This window comes from Heterodontus francisci, chromosome 46 (genome assembly GCF_036365525.1).
Source record: "Heterodontus francisci isolate sHetFra1 chromosome 46, sHetFra1.hap1, whole genome shotgun sequence".
In the NCBI taxonomy this organism is placed as follows: Eukaryota; Metazoa; Chordata; class Chondrichthyes; order Heterodontiformes; family Heterodontidae; genus Heterodontus; species Heterodontus francisci.
The window spans coordinates 11,925,550-11,932,711 of NC_090416.1; positions in this window are offsets into that span (position 1 = coordinate 11,925,550).

Below are 7,162 nucleotides of genomic sequence, written 5' to 3' on the forward strand. Positions count from 1 at the left end.
TGCTCTCAGCCCCCCCATTCCCCGGTCTCTCTCGCTCTCAGCCCCCCCATTCCCCGGTCTCTCTCGCTCTCAGCCCCCCCATTCCCCGGTCTCTCTCGCTCTCAGCCCCCCCATTCCCCGGTCTCTCTCGCTCTCAGCCCCCCCATTCCCCGGTCTCTCTCGCTCCCAGCCCCCCATTCCCCGGTCTCTCTCTCTCTCTCTCAGCCCCCCATTCCCCGGTCTCTCTCCTCTCTCTCAGCCCCCCATTCCCCGGTCTCTCTCCCTCTCTCTCAGCCCCCCATTCCCCGGTCACTCTCTCAGCCCCACATTCCCCGGTCACTCTCTCTCTCTCTCTCTCTCTCTCTCTCAGCTCCCCATTCCTCCGTCTCTCTCTCTCTCTCTCTCAGCCCCCCATTCCCCGGTCTCTCTCTCTCAGCCCCCCATTCCCCGGTCTCTCTCTCTCAGCCCCCCATTCCCCGGTCTCTCTCTCTCTCTCTCTCTCTCTCTCTCAGCTCCCCATTCCTCCGTCTCTCTCTCTCTCTCTCTCAGCCCCCCATTCCCCGGTCTCTCTCTCTCAGCCCCCCATTCCCCGGTCTCTCTCTCTCAGCCCCCCATTCCCGGTCTCTCTCTCTCTCTCTCTCTCTCTCAGCCCCCCATTCCCCGGTCTCTCTCTCTCTCAGCCCCCCATTCCCCGGTCTCTCTCTCTCTCTCTCAGCCCCCCATTCCCCGGTCTCTCTCTCTCTCTCTCTCTCTCAGCCCCCATTCCCCGGTCTCTCTCTCTCTCTCTCTCAGCCCCCCATTCCCCGGTCTCTCTCTCTCTCTCTCTCAGCCCCCCATTCCCCGGTCTCTCTCTCTCTCTCTCTCAGCCCCCAATGTCCGGTCACTCTCTCAGCCCCCCCATTCCCCGGTCACTCTCTCAGCCCCCCCCATTCCCCGGTCACTCTCTCAGCCCCCCCATTCCCCGGTCACTCTCTCAGCCTTCCCATTCCCCGGTCACTCTCTCAGCCCCCCCATTCCCCGGTCACTCTCTCAGCCCCCCCATTCCCCGGTCACTCTCTCAGCCCCCCATTCCCCGGTCACTCTCTCAGCCCCCCCATTCCCCGGTCACTCTCTCAGCCCCCCCATTCCCCGGTCACTCTCTCAGCCCCCCCATTCCCCGGTCACTCTCTCAGCCCCCCCATTCCCCGGTCACTCTCTCAGCCCCCCCATTCCCCGGTCTCTCTCTCTCTCTCTCTCTCAGCTCCCCATTCCTCCGTCTCTCTCTCTCTCTCTCAGCCCCCCATTCCCCGGTCTCTCTCTCTCTCTCTCTCAGCCCCCCATTCCCCGGTCTCTCTCTCTCTCTCTCTCTCAGCCCCCCATTCCCCGGTCTCTCTCTCTCTCTCTCTCAGCCCCCCATTCCCCGGTCTCTCTCTCTCTCTCTCTCTCAGCCCCCCATTCCCCGGTCTCTCTCTCTCTCTCAGCCCCCCATTCCCCGGTCTCTCTCTCTCTCTCTCTCAGCCCCCCATTCCCCGGTCTCTCTCTCTCTCAGCCCCCCATTCTCTCAGCCCCCCATTCCCCGGTCTCTCTCTCTCTCTCTCAGCCCCCCATTCCCCGGTCTCTCTCTCTCTCTCTCTCTCTCTCTCAGCCCCCCATTCCCCGGTCTCTCTCTCTCTCTCTCTCTCTCTCTCTCTCTCAGCCCCCCATTCTCCGGTCTCTCTCTCTCTCTCTCTCTCTCTCAGCCCCCCATTCTCCGGTCTCTCTCTCTCTCTCTCTCTCTCTCTCTCAGCCCCCCATTCCCCGGTCTCTCTCTCTCTCTCTCTCAGCCCCCCATTCCCCGGTCTCTCCCACAGCCCCCCCATTCCCCGGTCTCTCTCTCTGCCTCAGCTCCCCATTCCTCGGTCTCTCTCTCAGCTCCCCATTCCTCGGTCTCTCTCTCTCTCAGCCCCCATTCCTCGGTCACTCTCTCTCAGCCCCCCCATTCCTCGGTCACTCTCTCTCTCTCAGCCCCCCCATTCCCCGGTCTCTCTCTCTCTCAGCCCCCCCATTCCCCGGTCTCTCTCTCTCTCAGCCCCCCCATTCCCGGTCTCTCTCTCTCTCAGCCCTCCATTCCCCGGTCTCTCTCTCTCTCTCAGCCCTCCATTCCCCGGTCTCTCTCTCTCTCAGCCCCCCATTCCCCGGTCTCTCTCTCTCTCTCAGCCCCCCCATTCCCCGGTCTCTCTCTCTCTCTCTCAGCCCCCCATTCCCCGGTCTCTCTCTCTCTCTCAGCCCCCCCCATTCCCCGGTCTCTCTCTCAGCCCCCCATTCCCGGTCTCTCTCTCAGCCCCCCCATTCCCCGGTCTCTCTCTCTCTCTCTCAGCCCCCCCATTCCCCGGTCTCTCTCTCTCCCTCAGCCCCCCATTCCCCGGTCTCTCTCTCTCTCTCTCTCAGCCCCCCATTCCCGGTCTCTCTCTCTCTCTCTCTCTCTCTCTCTCTCAGCCCCCCATTCCCCGGTCTCTCTCTCTCTCAGCCCCCCATTCCCCGGTCTCTCTCTCTCTCAGCCCCCCATTCCCCGGTCTCTCTCTCTCTCAGCCCCCCATTCCCCGGTCTCTCTCTCTCTCTCAGCCCCCCATTCCCCGGTCTCTCTCTCTCTCAAGCCCCCCATTCCCCGGTCTCTCTCTCTCTCTCTCAGCCCCCCATTCCCCGGTCTCTCTCTCTCTCTCTCTCTCAGCCCCCATTCCCGGTCTCTCTCTCTCGCTCTCTCTCTCAGCCCCCCATTCCCCGGTCTCTCTCTCTCTCAGCCCCCCATTCCCCGGTCTCTCTCTCTCGCTCTCTCTCTCAGCCCCCCATTCCCGGTCTCTCTCTCTCTCTCTCTCTCTCTCTCTCTCAGCCCCCATTCCCCGGTCTCTCTCTCTCTCTCAGCCCCCCATTCCCCGGTCTCTCTCTCTCTCTCAGCCCCCCATTCCCCGGTCTCTCTCTCTCTCTCTCTCAGCCCCCCATTCCCCGGTCTCTCTCTCTCTCTCTCAGCCCCCCATTCCCCGGTCTCTCTCTCTCAGCCCCCCATTCCCCGGTCTCTCTCTCTCTCTCAGCCCCCCATTCCCCGGTCTCTCTCTCTCTCTCTCTCTCAGCCCCCCATTCCCCGGTCTCTCTCTCTCTCTCTCTCAGCCCCCCATTCCCCGGTCTCTCTCTCTCTCTCTCAGCCCCCCATTCCCCGGTCTCTCTCTCTCTCAGCCCCCCATTCCCCGGTCTCTCTCTCTCTCTCAGCCCCCCATTCCCCGGTCTCTCTCTCTCTCTCTCTGCCCCCCATTCCCCGGTCTCTCTCTCTCTCAGCCCCCCATTCCCCGGTCTCTCTCTCTCTCAGCCCTCCATTCCCCGGTCTCTCTCTCTCTCAGCCCTCCATTCCCCGGTCTCTCTCTCTCTCTCAGCCCCCCATTCCCCGGTCTCTCTCTCTCTCTCAGCCCCCCATTCCCCGGTCTCTCTCTCTCTCTCTCTCTCAGCCCCCCCATTCCCCGGTCTCTCTCTCTCTCTCTCTCTCAGCCCCCCCATTCCCCGGTCTCTCTCTCTCTCTCAGTCCCCCCCATTCCCCGGTCTCTCTCTCTCTCTCAGCCCCCCCATTCCCCGGCCTCTCTCTCTCTCAGCCCCCCCATTCCCCGGCCTCTCTCTCTCTCTCAGCCCCCCCATTCCCCGGCCTCTCTCTCTCTCTCAGCCCCCCCATTCCCCGGCCTCTCTCTCTCTCTCAGCCCCCCCATTCCCCGGCCTCTCTCTCTCTCTCAGCCCCCCCATTCCCCGGTCTCTCTCTCTCTCTCTCTCAGCCCCCCCATTCCCCGGTCTCTCTCTCTCTCTCTCTCTCAGCCCCCCCATTCCCCGGTCTCTCTCTCTCTCTCAGCCCCCCCATTCCCCGGTCTCTCTCTCAGCCCCCCATTCCCCGGTCTCTCTCTCTCTCTCAGCCCCCCCATTCCCCGGTCTCTCTCTCTCTCTCTCTGCCCCCCATTCCCCGGTCTCTCTCTCTCTCAGCCCCCCATTCCCCGGTCTCTCTCTCTCTCAGCCCTCCATTCCCCGGTCTCTCTCTCTCTCAGCCCTCCATTCCCCGGTCTCTCTCTCTCTCTCAGCCCCCCCATTCCCCGGTCTCTCTCTCTCTCTCAGCCCCCCATTCCCGGTCTCTCTCTCTCTCTCTCAGCCCCCCCATTCCCCGGTCTCTCTCTCTCTCTCTCAGCCCCCCCATTCCCCGGTCTCTCTCTCTCTCTCAGTCCCCCCATTCCCCGGTCTCTCTCTCTCTCTCAGCCCCCCCATTCCACGGCCTCTCTCTCTCTCTCAGCCCCCCCATTCCCCGGCCTCTCTCTCTCTCTCAGCCCCCCCATTCCCCGGTCTCTCTCTCTCTCTCTCTCTCTCAGCCCCCCCATTCCCCGGTCTCTCTCTCTCTCTCTCTCTCTCAGCCCCCCCATTCCCCGGTCTCTCTCTCTCTCTCTCTCTCTCAGCCCCCCCATTCCCCGGTCTCTCTCTCAGCCCCCCATTCCCCGGTCTCTCTCTCAGCCCCCCATTCCCCGGTCTCTCTCTCAGCCCCCCATTCCCCGGTCTCTCTCTCAGCCCCCCATTCCCCGGTCTCTCTCTCAGCCCCCCATTCCCCGGTCTCTCTCTCAGCCCCCCATTCCCCGGTCTCTCTCTCAGCCCCCCATTCCCCGGTCTCTCTCTCAGCCCCCCATTCCCCGGTCTCTCTCTCAGCCCCCCATTCCCCGGTCTCTCTCTCAGCCCCCATTCCCCGGTCTCTCTCTCAGCCCCCCATTCCCCGGTCTCTCTCTCAGCCCCCCATTCCCCGGTCTCTCTCTCAGCCCCCCATTCCCCGGTCTCTCTCTCAGCCCCCCATTCCCCGGTCTCTCTCTCAGCCCCCCATTCCCCGGTCTCTCTCTCAGCCCCCCATTCCCCGGTCTCTCTCTCAGCCCCCATTCCCCGGTCTCTCTCTCAGCCCCCCATTCCCCGGTCTCTCTCTCAGCCCCCCATTCCCCGGTCTCTCTCTCAGCCCCCCATTCCCCGGTCTCTCTCTCAGCCCCCCATTCCCGGTCTCTCTCTCAGCCCCCCATTCCCCGGTCTCTCTCTCAGCCCCCCATTCCCCGGTCTCTCTCTCAGCCCCCCATTCCCCGGTCTCTCTCTAAGCCCCCCATTCCCCGGTCTCTCTCCCTCAGCCCCTCATTCCCCGGTCTCTCTCTCAGCCCCCCATTCCCCGGTCTCTCTCTCAGCCCCCCATTCCCCGGTCTCTCTCTCAGCCCCCCCATTCCCCGGTCTCTCTCTCTCTCTCTCTCTCTCTGCCCCCCCATTCCCCGGTCTCTCTCTCTCTCAGCCCCCCCATTCCCCAGTCTCTCTCTCTCTCTCTGCCCCCCATTCCCCGGTCTCTCTCTCTCTCAGCCCTCCATTCCCCGGTCTCTCTCTCTCTCAGCCCCCCATTCCCCGGTCTCTCTCTCTCTCTCAGCCCCCCCATTCCCCGGTCTCTCTCTCTCTCTCTCTCAGCCCCCCCATTCCCCGGTCTCTCTCTCTCTCTCAGCCCCCCCATTCCCCGGTCTCTCTCTCTCTCTCAGCCCCCCCATTCCCCGGTCTCTCTCTCTCTCTCAGCCCCCCCATTCCCCGGTCTCTCTCTCTCTCTCAGCCCCCCCATTCCCCGGTCTCTCTCTCTCTCTCAGCCCCCCCATTCCCCGGTCTCTCTCTCTCTCTCAGCCCCCCATTCCCCGGTCTCTCTCTCTCTCTCAGCCCCCATTCCCCGGTCTCTCTCTCTCTCTCTCTCAGCCCCCCATTCCCCGGTCTCTCTCTCTCTCTCTCAGCACCCCATTCCCCGGTCTCTCTCTCTCTCAGCCCCCCATTCCCCGGTCTCTCTCTCTCTCAGCCCCCCATTCCCCGGTCTCTCTCTCTCTCTCTCAGCCCCCCATTCCCCGGTCTCTCTCTCTCTCTCTCAGCCCCCCATTCCCCGGTCTCTCTCTCTCTCTCTCTCTCTCAGCCCCCCATTCCCCGGTCTCTCTCTCTCTCTCTCTCTCAGCCCCCCATTCCCCGGTCTCTCTCTCTCTCTCACTCTCTCAGCCCCCCATTCCCCGGTCTCTCTCTCTCTCAGCCCCCCATTCCCCGGTCTCTCTCTCTCAGCCCCCCATTCCCCGGTCTCTCTCTCTCTCAGCCCCCCATTCCCCGGTCTCTCTCTCTCTCTCTCTCTCTCTCTCAGCCCCCCATTCCCCGGTCTCTCTCTCTCTCTCAGCCCCCCATTCCCCGGTCTCTCTCTCTCTCTCAGCCCCCCATTCCCGGTCTCTCTCTCTCTCTCTCTCTCTCAGCCCCCCATTCCCCGGTCTCTCTCTCTCTCTCTCTCTCTCAGCCCCCCATTCCCCGGTCTCTCTCTCTCTCTCTCTCTCAGCCCCCCATTCCCCGGTCTCTCTCTCTCTCTCTCTCAGCCCCCCATTCCCCGGTCTCTCTCTCTCTCTCTCAGCCCCCCCATTCCCCGGTCTCTCTCTCTCTCTCTGCCCCCCATTCCCCGGTCTCTCTCTCTCTCAGCCCCCCATTCCCCGGTCTCTCTCTCTCTCAGCCCCCCATTCCCCGGTCTCTCTCTCTCTCAGCCCTCCATTCCCCGGTCTCTCTCTCAGCCCTCCATTCCCCGGTCTCTCTCTCAGCCCCCCCATTCCCCGGTCTCTCTCTCTCTCAGCCCCCCATTCCCCGGTCTCTCTCTCTCTCAGCCCCCCCATTCCCCGGTCTCTCTCTCTCTCTCTCTGCCCCCCATTCCCCGGTCTCTCTCTCTCTCTCAGCCCTCCATTCCCCGGTCTCTCTCTCAGCCCTCCATTCCCCGGTCTCTCTCTCTCTCAGCCCCCCATTCCCCGGTCTCTCTCTCTCTCTCAGCCCCCCCATTCCCCGGTCTCTCTCTCTCTCTCTCAGCCCCCCCATTCCCCGGTCTCTCTCTCTCTCTCAGCCCCCCCATTCCCCGGTCTCTCTCTCTCTCTCAGCCCCCCCATTCCCCGGTCTCTCTCTCTCTCAGCCCCCCCATTCCCCGGTCTCTCTCTCTCTCTCAGCCCCCCCATTCCCCGGTCTCTCTCTCTCTCTCAGCCCCCCATTCCCCGGTCTCTCTCTCTCTCTCAGCCCCCCATTCCCCGGTCTCTCTCTCTCTCTCTCTCTCTCAGCCCCCCATTCCCCGGTCTCTCTCTCTCTCTCTCTCTCTCTCTCTCTCAGCCCCCCATTCCCCGGTCTCTCTCTCTCTCTCAGCCCCCCATTC